Source organism: Rhinoderma darwinii, chromosome 4 (assembly GCF_050947455.1).
Source record: "Rhinoderma darwinii isolate aRhiDar2 chromosome 4, aRhiDar2.hap1, whole genome shotgun sequence".
Taxonomy (NCBI): Eukaryota; Metazoa; Chordata; class Amphibia; order Anura; family Rhinodermatidae; genus Rhinoderma; species Rhinoderma darwinii.
The window spans coordinates 187,217,215-187,231,872 of NC_134690.1; the positions used below are offsets into that span (position 1 = coordinate 187,217,215).

Consider the following 14,658-nt stretch of genomic DNA (forward strand, 5'->3'; position numbering starts at 1 on the left):
GCCAGGCTGTGATAGTCTCTCCCACTCCTAAGCCTGCCATCCTGAGTGGTGGAAGATGGAGTCAGTCTCACAGACATAGAAGCAGGTGCAGACTGATTACCTATGGGCGTGGATACAGAAGCTGTGCCTGGCAGATCCTTAACACATTTATTTGATAGCCGTGAAAGCTGGGTATTTTGTGTGCTCCTGCACAGTTGTCCTATTTTGTAGGTAGTGCCACACAGCCCACAGCCCCCCTGTAGATAGCAACCCCCCTTCCAGTATAGATAGCGCCACTGTAGCTCCCTGAAGGAGCGGAATCCCCATGTGGCTGGGGATTCTGCTCCTGGAGCGCTGCTTGATGCCTCTGTCCATATATGGACAGTGACATCAGGGAAAACTCCTGAAGCGGAATCCCCGGTCACAGCGTTGCAGACGCTATGACCATCGATTCCACTCCAGGAGAAGCTCCTGTCGTCTGTGTCCATGACGTCATTGGCTTCTCCTGGAGTGGAATCCCCGGTCATAGCGTCTGCAACTGGGGATTCCGCTTCAGGAGTTTCCCCTGATGTCACTGTCCATATATGGACAGAAACATCAAGCAGCGCTCCAGGAGCAGAATCCCCGGCCACATGGGGATTCCGCTCCTTCAGGGAGCTACAGTGGCGCTAGTAGATAGCAGATCAGGGAGATACCGGTGTCATTGTTAGCAGCCACTATGGCTGCTACAGCGGTAGCGACGGCCACTAAGTGAAGAAGCGCCCGGGCGGAAATGGCGACTGCAGTTAGTGTGTGTATCCCCGCTGGTAGTTGCAACGGCGCGGGGATACACACATCCGCTGGCACCCCTCTTGCTTTGTGGCGACTGGCGCCCTGTGCGACTGCACTGGTCCAACATATATAAGGCCAGTCATGTGTATATATATATATATATATATATATATATACATCTATATCAGTGTGATACTAAATGTATATGTTTTTTTCATGGTGTACTACTTCTACAAAGAAAAGACAATTTGTTGAAAAGAAATTGTGTCACTATATTCTGAGACTTTTTTTTAATCTTCCATCGATGGAGCGGTGTGGGTATTTTATTTTTTTTGCAGTACGAACTGTAGTATTTATTGGTACCATTTTTGGGTACATATGACTTTTTGATCACTTTTGACTACATTTTTATCGGAGAAATATGGTAATAGCAATTATTGCGTGTTTTTTTTTTTTTTTTTTTTTCAGCATTCTCCCTGCGGGTTAAATAACATTATGTTAGAATAGTTCATACTTATACAGATGCAGCGATACCAATTATTATTATTTTTTTCCATTACGTTTGGGGAAAAATGGGGAAAGGGGGGGTTTGACTTTTTACATTTTTTGTACATTACTAAAAACTTTATGTAACTGTGTTGTTGTTATTTACATTTTTTTAGTCCCCCTAGGGAGCTTGAAAAAAAAAAAAGATTATTTGATCACTGGAACAATACCCTTCAATACCTACAGTATTCACACCCTTTGTGGTTTTTTTCTATTTTGTTGCATTACAACCTTGAATTAAAATGGATTTGGGGAAAGGGGGTTTGTACCATTTTATTTATACAACATGCCTTCCACTTGGATGGTACAGAATATGTTTACTGATTTATGCCCTTTTTGTCCAGTCTATGAGTTTTGGTGGACGTCCTTCTCTTGCCAGGTTTGTAGTTGTGCCATATTCTTTCCATTTTGTTATAATGGATTTAATGGTGCTCCGTGGGATGTTCAAAGTTTGGGATTTTTTTTTTATAACTTAACCCTGATCTATAATTCTACATAACTTTGGCTCTGACCTGTTTGGAGAGCTCTTTGTTCTCTCTGCTTGCTTAGTGGTGTTGTAGACTCAGGGGCCTTTCAGAACAGGTTTTTTTATACTGCTATCATGTGACAGATCATGTGACACTTTGATTGCCAAGTGACTTTAATTAGTTTAACCAGACCTTATTTAGGGATTTCATAGAAATTGGGATACATTTATAGGTACTCAAAACTTTCTGTTTTTAATTTTTTTTTTAAACAAGAGATTTTATTTATTTTCACTATAACATTTTGGACTATTTTGTCAGATCCATTACATAAAATCAACAAAACAGGGAAAACACCAAAGGGGTGAATACTTTTGCAAGGTACTGTACGTATTACAGTGTATTGCATTTTTTGCCGACTCTTAAGGGTAATGTGTCGCGAATTCAAACATTTTTTTAGTAAGTTACTAATTTTTATTATATTTTTTTAGTTTTTTTGTGTATTTTTCTTTTCTTCCACAAGGTGGGAAGTATTAAATATTAAATAATAATTTGACATGTTTTCATATGTTGGCCACCAGAGGGAGCACTTCCCAGATTTAATTTACAGGAAGGTGAATCAGGCAAAGCAACTTGACTCACAGCTGCTGCAAATGTGTGAAGGAGACACACCGCCCCTCCCTATTTTTGGCTACAAGCCAGGAAGAGGTGTCTTCAAATTGCTAAGCAGTGTCCAGGTCCGTTTTGGGAGTGATTTTACAAATGGCAGCTGGCAGCAGCTCTAGGACACACCAAACGGCTGAGAATGATGAAAGTCAAGAGGGAAGACCCTGTGTTAAATGACTTTTCAGTTGACAGGTTCACTCGACGTGTATTTGACTCGTTTTTTGGTGCATTTTACGAGCCAAAAAATGCATCAAAAAACACTTGATTAAGCTTCCCATTTACATCAATGGGAAAGTGAGCAATTAGTACATACAACGCGCTTTTTTCCGCAAGCGTTTTAAAAAAAACACGTTGAGTAAAAAAGAAGTGTCGAGTCAATTCTTTGGCACATAAAATGCACCAAATGATCCCATAGTCAATCGGAGCCCTAATTTTGCGCCAAAAAAGTGCAAAAAGCGCACACAAGTTAGTAAAAAAAAAAAAGCGGATAAAAACACGTGATTAAGCTTCCCATTTACATCAATGGGAAAGCGAGCCGTTAGTACATACAATGTGTTTTATTATGCAAGCGATTTAAAAAACGTTGCAAAAAAAGAAGTGTCGGGTCAATTCTTTGGAGTGTAAAATGTGCCAAATGTTCTCAGAGTCAGTGGGAGTCCTAATTATGCTCCAAAGAACTTGCAAAAAGCGCATACAAACACGTAAAAAAAGCATCAAAATCCAATGTATTTTAAAAAGCGCTTCACAAGAAACGCTAGTGTATTCGACACGTTTACACGTCGGTTTTATATTAGTGCTGTGTGAACATGCCCTAAAGCAGGGTCTCAAACTTGGCTCGTACATTACTATAATAATACCATAGGTTTAAACTTGCGGAAATTTGCGAGTTTACTCCACGTGTTTATTTTAACAATACATTTTTCCAGTTTAAGTGTCGCTAAATGCAGTCTGGCTGCTCAGTTGGCAGCGTTTGGCAGACAGAAGAATGTCAAACTTTTTAGATAGTGCCACAGTGCCCTTTGTAGATAATGCCACACCACCCGCCTCCCTATAGATAATGCCACAATGCCCTCTGTAGATAATGCCACAGTGCCCTCTGCAGATAATGCCACAGTGCACTCTGTAGATACCTCCACAGTGCCCTCTGTAGATACTGCCACCCCCCCCATAGATAATGCCACACCTCCCCTAGATAATGCCACAGTGCCGTCTGTAGATATTGCCACAGTGCACTCTGTAGATAGTGCCACAGTCCCCTCTGTAGATACTGCCACACACCCCCGTATATGATGCCATACCCCCCTAGATATTGTCACACTGCCTACTGTAGATATTGCCACAGTGCCCTCTGTAGATATTGTCACAGTGCCCTCTGTAGATAATACCACACCCCCCATAGATAATGCCACAGGGCCCTCTGTAGATAACACCACCCCCCTAGATTATGCCACAGTGCCCGTTGTAGATACTGCCACACTCCCCCCGTAGATAATGCCATATTGCCCTCTGTAGATAGTGCCACCCCCTAGATAATGCCCCAATACCCTTTGTAGATAATGTCAGTGCCCTCTGTAGATAATGCCACAGAGCTTTCTGTAGATAGTGCCCATGTAGAAAGCGCCAGTGTCTCCTGTAGACAGTGCCCCTATATATTTCCACAGTGCCCAAGTAGATAGTTTCACACACCCCTTGAAGATAGCGCTACTGTCCCTATAGAAGCGATACCCCCCTCTGTAAATAGCGCCATTGGGACTCCCTCTAGGAGCGGAATCCACAGCCAGAGCATAGGCCGGGGATTCCGCTCCTAGAGGGAACCCCTGATGTCACTGTCCATATATGGACAGTGATGTCAGGGGCTACTCCTGGAGTGGAATCCCCTGATCATCGGCAATGGGGTTTCCACTCCTGTTCCTCCGCTCTGTAATAATGCTCAAGCAGGGAGATAACGGTTCCTTGCTTTAGCATTGGGTTTAACTGCATCTGCATCCTGAGGATGCAGATACAGTTGACAGCAGGACATACCCCCGGCCACCCGGGACAGCGGGACACTGCCTAGAATGTGGGACTGTCCCACTGAATCAGAACAGTTGGGAGTTTGCCCCACAGGCCGCAGATGACAGCCTCATGGGCCGCATGCAGCCCGCGCACCACGTGTTTGAGACCCTTGCCCTAAGGGAATTATTTTTCATTCACCTCTAGTTTATATTGTGGCGCAGGGGAGAAGACTGCAGTAGGTGAGTATAAGTTTTTTTATTTATCATACTACAGTACTAACTTTGTTTTTTTTTGTTTTGCAGGTTCCGCTCGACCTATTGGACTATGTTGTAGATTCGTTGGAGTACGTCGTAGATTTGGTGGACTACTGCGATGATCTAAGTTTTTTTTTAGTAAAAAGGTTAACAAGGGTCTTGTGGGGGAGTTTTTATTTCAATAAAAATATTTTCTTATGTCTCTGTTTTGTTTTGTTAATACTTTACTAGCGCCTTAGTAATGGCAGTTGTCTGTTTGACAGCTCCCATTACTAAGTTGGGGCTTAATGTTAGCCAGTAAAAAGGCTAGCCCTAACCCCCCATTATTACCCCGGTACCCACCACTACCCTTATTACCCCGCACACACCCCTCATACACACCCCCAAACCCCGCAAGCACCGCCCACATGCACACCCGACACCCCAGCACATGCAACCCCCAACCTTACAAGCACTCCCCCAACCCCACAAGCACCCCCTACACACAACCCTGCATCCTCAACTTCACAAGCGCCCCCCCCCCCGACACACACACACCCAACTCCAAAAGCACCCCCCAGACAAACCAGCTTCTATGCTGGTTGCTGTGAACTGTGCATGCCACAGAGCATGCGCAGTTCAGTCGGCTCCCGACTCTATATCCTATGCCCTGTAGCTGCCATATTGCAACTGTGTATGTGTCATGAAGAGATGCAATAAAAAAATGGCAGCCCCCATAAAAATAAAAAAGTGTAAATAAAAAAAATAATGTGAAAAAAATAATTCATTAAATAAAATATTGAAATAAATAAAAACACAGAATAACAATAAAAAAAAATTATTACACTTTTCCTTCAATCTTTCTGGCAGGGTCTTATATGAGTACAAAAATGGCAGACCTAGGGGCCTTCATTACTACCTCAGGATGCCATAACAGCCATCAGCACCCCTCAATCGCGTCACTGGTGGGGCAATTGGATGACGGAGGGGACCCTTCCCTCTTTCTAATGGCTTAGATGCCCCTATTGACTGTGGCATCTAAGTGGTTAAAAGAATAGGATCTTGGTTATCTTCCATACAGACCATTACAGTGACGTGTCAGCTGTAACATCAATATGTGAGCCCACTCCATACTCCCCCTTTTTTGCCATAACGTACAGTTAAGCAAAATGTCGGGAAAGGGCTAAAGGGGTTGCCTGGATAAGAAGAGCTATTTGCAAATTCCCTATTAGGGGATTCTGAGGCAACTGAGGAGGTTTTCACATTCAGTATCCTTATCTTTTAGCCAGAAAGAGATGTATACAAGGGGTATATTTTGTTCTTAATGACCTTCATGTTCATGTATTACATGGACAGCATGTTGATTTCAATGGCCACTATATAATACCTAATTTCACCACTGGTGGTGCTGCAAGGGAATTGAACACCTTTGGTAAGGTTCTCCCACAGATTACAGCTGAAAGGTGGGGGTTACAGCAGCAAGAATCCCTGCAATCACAGTATCATTAAGTGACCCTTCTAATAAAAATAGACCATCCAAAGCTCTTTTGTACAACCTCCTCAAACTATTAATTTTTTTTTTTTATTGTTGTAGTATTAATTATATAAATATTTTTGTCTTTCTATTATTATTTAAAAAAGATTGTTATTTTTTCCAAATTCTTTACATGGTTTTTGAAATAAGGTTGGTGTCGTCTGCCCAAAAAAATTATTTTTACTGTGCTCGTAATATTACATCAAAGTTCTATAATATATGTGAATATATTGGCCTTTACCAAAGTCAATGATTGAAAATCAGCCATATGGAAGGAATGTATTGATTGTGTATTGCTTTTCATTTCTTTTTTGATTGTGTACAATATATGCAGATTGACAGATAATCTTTTCCTTTCAAGTGAGATAATTACTCAATGTGATAATCATTGTATTGTATTGAATATCTATGGGCTGATCATTAAAATGCTGTATTTTTATTGTACAGGAGACCAACTCTCTGTAAAGAGTCCATTAATGCTAGATCACAGGTTTGAGCATGTACTTATAGATATATCTCAGAGTGCATGTTAATTTTTTTTTGTTTTTTTTTTAAGAATGGCTTCACTTCTGTTGACATCTACAAGACCCATTTAAATGTTTGACAAGTACTCTTTGTGTATGTTCACACGGAGTGTTTTCAGCCGTTTTTTTGGGCCATAAACGTCCCGAAAAATGGCTGAAAATCGGAAGCAGAACGCATTTTAATGGGAAAAACTGCGTTCTGTTCCGACGGGGCGTTTTTCGCGTAAAAAACAGCCGCGAAAAAGAAGTGCATGTCACTTCTTCAGCCTTTTTGGAGCCTTTTTCATAGACTCTATAGAAAAACAGCTCCAAAAATGTAAATATATGGACAGTGATGTCAGGAGCAGAGCTGGAATCCCAGGCAGAGTGCCAGAAGCGGCTCTGCTCCGGGACTCCAGCTCTGGGCAAGCCCCTGACATCACTGTGGCAGCATCTGCAGAGGGCACTGTGGCAGCATCTACAGAGGGCACTGTGGCAGAATGTACAGAGGGCACTGTGGCAGCCTCTACATAGGGCACTGTGGCAGCCTCTACAGAGGGCACTGTGGCAGCCTCTACAGACGGCACTGTGGCAGCCTCTACAGACGGTACTGTGGCAGCCTCTACAGAGGGCACTGTGGCAGCCTCTACAGAGGGCACTGTGGCATTATCTACAAGTGGGTGTGTGGCAGTATCTGAAGAGGACACTGGCATTATCTAGGGGTGTGTTGCATTATCTACAGAGGGCACTGTGGCCTTATCTACAGAGGGCACTGTGGCCTTATCTACAGAGGGGACTGTGGCCTTATCTACAGAGGGCACTGTGGCCTTATCTAGGGGTGTGTTGCATTATCTACAGAGAGCACTGCGGCAGCATCCACAGAGGGCACTGCGGCAGCATCCACAGAGGGCACTGCGGCACTATCTAAAAAGGGGCTGCCCAATCTTGACATGTGTGCTAACTGAGCCGCCGGACTGCATTTAGCGACACTTAAACTGGAAAGCTGGATTGTTGAAATAAGCACGTGGAGAAATATCTCAAATTTTAAACCTAGCGATATTATTATAGTAATGTAGTATTATTATTCTAGTAATATAGTGTTATAGTAGTTCAAATAACTAATTGATTAACAATAATTTTGTATTGTATCAAATTTGAAAGTAATGCGGCCCGACCACTTCACATTTTTTCTATATGCGGCCCACTTACCCGGCCGAGTTTGAGACCCCTGCTATATTCTGAGTTATACGTAGCACAAAATGTAAAAAAAAAAAAGCATAAAACAGGAAACATGGTACCAACTTAAAGAAAGCATTTTTGCTTTCTGTATTGGTTCAAGGTTTAATAAAGACTGAATACTTATGCAAGTGCTGAGCACTTTGACTTTTGTGAGTAAGTGAGTAATTCATAGATGGTGAAGCTGCAAGCTCCTAATTAATTTGAATACTTGCTTTCTGCTTGCCTTAAAGAGGACCAGTCACTAGGTCAGAGAAAGTGAACCAGTTTCACATTACTACCATGTTTCCTGGACTCCAGCGGCGCTTTCATTTTATTTCTATGCCCCCCGTTCCTGAGATATGGCCTCTGGTTGTTGTGCTTGTTCCAAATATGGTAATTAATCGCTTACTAGCCAAGAGGGCGTCAACACCAGCGATTCTCCTGAGGTGGAGCTACCTCACAGCATCTGACACTGTCCTATCAGCATGAAGCTGTATCACACACAGTTATAGCTCAGCGTGATCTCTGGAGGCTCACTGTGACAGACTGAGGGTGGAGAGAAGGTGGATCACTTTAAATAGCCATATCTTGGGATGTAGACCACCTATTTACTGTGATGAATAACTCAAGGATCATCTTAAGGATTCTTATCTTTCATATTCCACCAGGATTGCAGTTTTAACTGTGACACAACTGGAGATCTCATCAGTTCAAAACAGTTTGGAATGGAAGCTGTATACTATACACCTACTCAGTTCCCATTCCCGACTGTGTCTTGAGAGGCTATGCAAACCTTTGAATGGCATTTTTTCAAATATAAAGGTCAATCAGTTTGATTAGTGCAACTTTATAAATAGTTTTATAAAGAGGTAGCAACCCAGATGCCCAGAAGCACCCCTGCTGCCAGGCCAAGCCAACCTTGGCTCTGGGCCACGTCCCCCTTACAAGTGCAGTACCACAGCAACAGACACCACCACTCGGCATCAGGGGTGCTTCTGGGCCTCTGGGTTGCTCCTTCTGCAGGTGGGGTAATATGGTTGCGGGCGTCGCTATGCGGTGTTGCAACCAATAGAGTAGGGACCCACTTAAAGGAGGTCGCTGTGAAGTGGCAAGTGGGCGTATACAATTTGATCAAAGTGTTAACAAAGGACTGCATGTTCATGTTCATTGATTAATATTGTGGATGTGCGTTCCTAGTTTCTCCTCTTCAGTTTGAATATAATATGTCATGATGCATTTACAGTGGCGCAAATTGTATGATAACTTTGGCACATCTTGCTAGACACGTTAGACAATTTTCTCTTTATTATACTTAAATTGGTTGGTTTAGTTCACAACAGTCTTTTTGCACCAAATTTTGGCACAATTTTGTTGCACTTTGATGCATTTTAAGCCACAAATCTTTTTGATATACCATGCCCCCTTTTCCAGACACTTTCAAAAAGTGTCTAGTGAGGCAGAAACATCTGTTCTTTTAGGCGCTTTTGCTTCATAAACTTGATGCAACATTATGCGTCAGAAATGCACCACATTTTGGCCCATTTTACAACAAGGGCGCAATCACATGAGCAAATCTACCTTATTGACTTTTATTTCTGTTTACGCTCTTTTTTTTTCTTTTAATCATGAGCTATTAATGAAATAGCAAAGCAAATAATATTATGGTTAATAAAATATAACATTAAATATATGCAAATAATTTTCTTAAATTATTTAAATTATTAATATATATATATATATATATATATATATATATATATATGCACTACCGTTCAAAAGTTTAGGGTCACTTAGAAATTTCCTTATTTTTGAAAGAAAAGCACAGTTTTTTTCAATGAAGATAACATTAAATTAATCAGAAGTACACTCTATACATTGTTAATGTGCTAAATGACTATTCTAGCTGCAAACGTCTGTTTTTTAATGCAATATCTACATAGGTGTATAGAGGCCCATTTCCAGCAACCATCACTCCAGTGTTCTAATGGTACATTGTGTTTGCTAACTGTGTTAGAAGGCTAACGGATGATTAGAAAACACTTGAAAACCCTTGTGCAATTATGTTAGCACCGCTGTAAACAGTTTTGCTGTTTAGAGGAGCTATAAAACTGACCTTCCTTTGAGCTAGTTGACAATCTGGAGCATTACATTTGTGGGTTCGATTAAACTCTCAAAATAGCTAGAAAAAGAGAGCTTTCATGTGAAACTCGACAGTCTATTCTTGTTCTTAGAAATGAAGGCTATTCCATGCGAGAAATTGCCAAGAAACTGAAGATTTCCTACAACGGTGTGTACTACTCCCTTCAGAGGACAGCACACACAGGCTCTAACCAGAGTAGAAAGAGAAGTGGGAGGCCCCGCTGCACAACTGAGCAACAAGACAAGTACTGTAAAGGATCTGCCAGGCACAGCTTCTGTGTCAACGCCCATAGGTAATCAGTCTGCACCTGCTTCTATGTCTGTGAGACTGACTCCATCTTCCAACACTCAGGATGGCAGGCTTAGGAGTGGGAGAGCCTATCACAGCCTGGCCAGACGGAGCTAGCTCCCGCCCTCTGTCTATTTATACCTGCCTTTCCTGTTCCTCCTTGCTTGTGATTCTTCTCGTTTGGTTTCCTGGCCCTGCTGCAGCTTTTGAACTATTTGACCCTGCTTCATATTGACCCTGGCTTACTGACTACTCTCCTGCTCTGCGTTTGGTACCTCGTACACTCCTGGTTTGACTCGGCTTGTTCACTACTCTCCTGCTCTGCGTTTGGTACCTCGTACACTCCTGGTTTGACTTGACTCGTTCACCTCTCTTGTTGCTCACGGTGTCGCCGTGGGCAACTGCCCCATTTCCCTTAGCTTCTGTGTACCCTTGTCTGTTTGTCTTCATGCACTTATTGAGCATAGGGACCGTCGACCCAGTTGTACCCCGTCGCCTAGGGCGGGTCGTTGCAAGTAGGCAGGGACTGAGTGGCGGGTAGATTAGGGCTCACTTGTCTGTTTCCCTACCCCCATCATTACAAGTACATTAGAGTCCCTAGTTTGAGAAATAGACGCCTCACAGGTCCTCAACTGGCAGCTTCATTAAATAGTACCCGCAAAACGCCAGTGTCAACGTCTACAGTGAAGAGGCGACTCCGGGATGCTGGCCTTCAGGGCAGAGTGGCAAAGAAAAAGCCATACCTGAGACTGGCTAATACAAGGAAAAGATTAATATGGGCAAAAGCACACAGACATTGGACAGAGGAAGATAGGAAAAAAGTGTTATGGACAGACGAATCGAAGTTTGAGGTGTTTGGATCACACAGAAGAACATTTGTGAGACGCAGAACAACTGAAAAGATGCTGGAAGAGTGCCTGACGCCATCTGTCAAGCATGGTGGAGGTAATGTGATGGTCTGGGGTTGCTTTGGTGCTGGTAAAGTGGGAGATTTGTACAAGGTAAAAGGGATTTTGAATAAGGAAGGCTATCACTTCATTTTGCAACACCATGCCATACCCTGTGGACAGCGCTTGATTGGAGCCAATTTTATCCTACAACAGGACAATGACCCAAAGCACACCTACAAATTATGCAAGAACTATTTAGGGAAGAAGCAGGCAGCTGGTATTCTATCTGTAATGGAGTGGCCAGCGCAGTCACCAGATCTCAACCCCATAGAGCTGTTGTGGGAGCAGCTTGACCGTATGGTACGCAAGAAGTGCCCATCAAGCCAATCCAACATGTGGGAGGGCCTTCTGGAAGCATGTGGTGAATTTCTCCCGATTACCTCAGCAAATTAACAGCTAGAATGCCAAAGGTCTGCAATGCTGTAATTGCTGTAAATAGAGCATTCTTTGACGAAAGCAAAAGTTTGAAGGAGAAAATTATTATTTCAAATAAAAATCATTATTTCTAACCTTGACAATGTCTTGACTATATTTTCTAGTCATTTTGCAATTCATTTGATAAATATAAGTGTGAATTTTCATGGAAAACACAAAATTGTCTGGGTGACCCAAACTTTTGAACGGTAGTGTATGGTATTTATTTCAGTAACACACTCCTCTTCAAGGATTATGATTACACCATTTTCTCTGTTACTGTTTATTGTGTCTCACTTTTGTGGATTTGTAACCTATTAATGTTGCCCTTGTTGGACGGAGTATATGTGTTACAACATGGGTTTCACATATGTTTAAATCTATCTATAGCTATCCATTCTATTTTAGTGTAGGACATAGCCAGTACAAACTAAACAGTGTCAGATGACATTGAGCACATACACGGAATCACTGTGCTAACATAAATAGCATTTGGTAAACCTGAAATTCATGAAACCCCATATTTTGCTGTATTAATAAGGACATACATAGGATGTACAATATTATATTTGTTAGTTTTAGTTGCTTTTATACTCCACTTTCCTTGATTCTGTTCTTTATTTTAACATGTTCCTCTAAACTGTTGAGTAAGCCGGTTTAGGAGTGGCAGATTAATATAGAGGCTTTTGTCAATAATTAACAGGTTGGAATGCTTTAGATATTGTATTCTATCTCCAATGTACAAGTGTCGGCGGCCCACGCAGTATTAGTGGCAGAAAGAGTAAAGTTTGCCTTGCTTGCACATTTCATTTTCTTAATCACTTTAGATAAATATTGAGAAGAGAAGGTGTACAAAGAATCAGGAGGTAAGTTTAATTTACCTTCGGTATTAGTCTAGTGATGACATTCTTAGTTTATTATGTAATACACAGTCTACGTGATAAAGTAAAAAAAAAACATGGTTACATCATAAAACAAAAACTGTACCTGTAGCTTTATTATAGCACTGAAATATAACTTATATAATTATTTCTTTGTTATTATTAAGTCTTCCCAAAATGTTACTTAAAATTGTTCAAAAAATCTTCTTTACCCTAACTGCCTTCTAAGTACAAATAAAAAAGGAAATAGAGTTCAAAGTTTAGGTTACATAAGGTAATATCTGATCCTTAAGTTATTCATTATAGTAAATAGTCAATAGGCTTCAGTTTATAATTGTGACTATATGGGTATGTGCACACACACTAATTACGTCCGTAATTGACGGACGTATTTCGGCCGCAAGTACCGGACCGAACACAGTGCAGGTAGCCGGGCTCTTAGCATCATACTTATGTACGATGCTAGGAGTCCCTGCCTCTCCGTGGAACTGCTGTCCCGTACTGAAAACATGATTACAGTACGGGACAGTTGTCCTGCAGCGAGGCAGGCTAGCCTTCGCTCCCCATGTGCATCAATGAGCCGTTAGCGCTCATGACCCTGTCACAATTTCACCGCTCATTTTTGGCATGTATTAACCACTGCTTATTGTGAACACCCCGCAAGACTTGCTGTTTTGGAGATGCTCTGTACCAGTTGTCTAGCTATCACAAATTGGCCCATATCAAGGTCGATCAGATCCTTACACTTGCCTATTCTTGCTGCTTCCAACACATCAGCTTCAAGAATTGATTGTTCACTTGCTGCCTAATACATCCCACCCCATGACAGGCGCCATTGTAACAAGATTATTAATGTTATTCACTTCACCTGTCAGTTTTAGTGTTATGGCTGATCGTTGTAGAGGTACTACCTGGGTGAGGAATATTTATATATACTCAATTCATCATTTATGATTTATCTATGGCTAATAGATACTGGATCTTAAAAAGGTGACAAGACTAATTGCGCTCATTACAGTATGATTTGTCACACAGCTTTCCACAGAATCTACATCTTGATTTTTATGTGTACGGTTTACAATAATTTTGTCTTTTCCCTAGTGTCGACATTAATAAATCAATAAGTTATAGGTCCTTCTCTGAAAAGGGAATACTGCAGTATAGGGAATTGTGAAAAGACACAGAAACAAGTCAACTGCCATGGTAAAGTGAATATTTTTGTAATAAATCATGTGATTAATAATCAGTATTCAATGCCATGGAGGCATCATGGAAGGAAGAGCTCTGTAAATTCTCATAACCTAAAACAGAGAATTTTTTTTCTGTACCTGTTGTCTTTGTTTTATTAAACAGTATTTCGAGGCGTTTTCTCACCATCTGCTGAGTTTATGCCTGCTGGTCTATATAAATTTCACATATTTAATAGACTGATAGACTGAGCTGATTTACTGTATGCAGCACTGACTCCAAGATAATAACTTAGTTTTAATTACCATTCAAACACATCTTTTCCTCTTCCGTAATACAAGATATTGCAGAGTAAGCGTAACTCAAGATCCTACATAAAAAAAAAGATTAGATAGGTGTATGAGGCATAGTAAGTCAGTGAAATTGTACACTCATTTTTGATTATAGTAATTAAAATAAATGTACAAATAAAATCACAATGTATATTTTAGGTGTCAGATATAACAATCTGATACGGAGTTAAGCTAGAAATTTGTGGTCACTAAAACCAAACTTCTTGTATAAATGTCAGAATTTATCGGAATTAGGAGATTTTTTTTTTACACGCATGCAAGAAGCATAAAAGCTGCTGTATGATTCCTGTATATGGTTGATTTGCATTTAAATTATAACTCGTATCCAGGATATTGATGATACAATTAATTAGAAAAAGTGCTTCTTTCCTGCTGATATCCTCACATTCTATTATATACTACTACATTTGTCCTTTTTACTTGGAAAAGTAGGTTTTTCGTAAGGCTAAGTGGTAAATACAGTAATAAAAATGTAAATTTGAAAAATAATAAAATTCACAATTTTTTTTGGGCTAAACAACCCAGTTTTCCCATA

The 14,658-nt window shown here is 41.0% G+C and overlaps 1 protein-coding gene across 1 annotated transcript in view; it reads left to right on the forward strand.

Moving 5' to 3' along the window:
• Nucleotides 1-12,441: 12,441 nt before the first annotated feature.
• Nucleotides 12,442-14,658, forward strand: part of LOC142760966 (isoaspartyl peptidase/L-asparaginase-like) — a 45,181-nt gene continuing 42,964 nt past the window's right edge. Inside the window, exon 1 of the mRNA XM_075864149.1 lies at nucleotides 12,442-12,567. The gene's annotated coding sequence lies outside the window, so the exon portion shown is untranslated. The remainder of the gene's footprint in view (nucleotides 12,568-14,658) is intronic.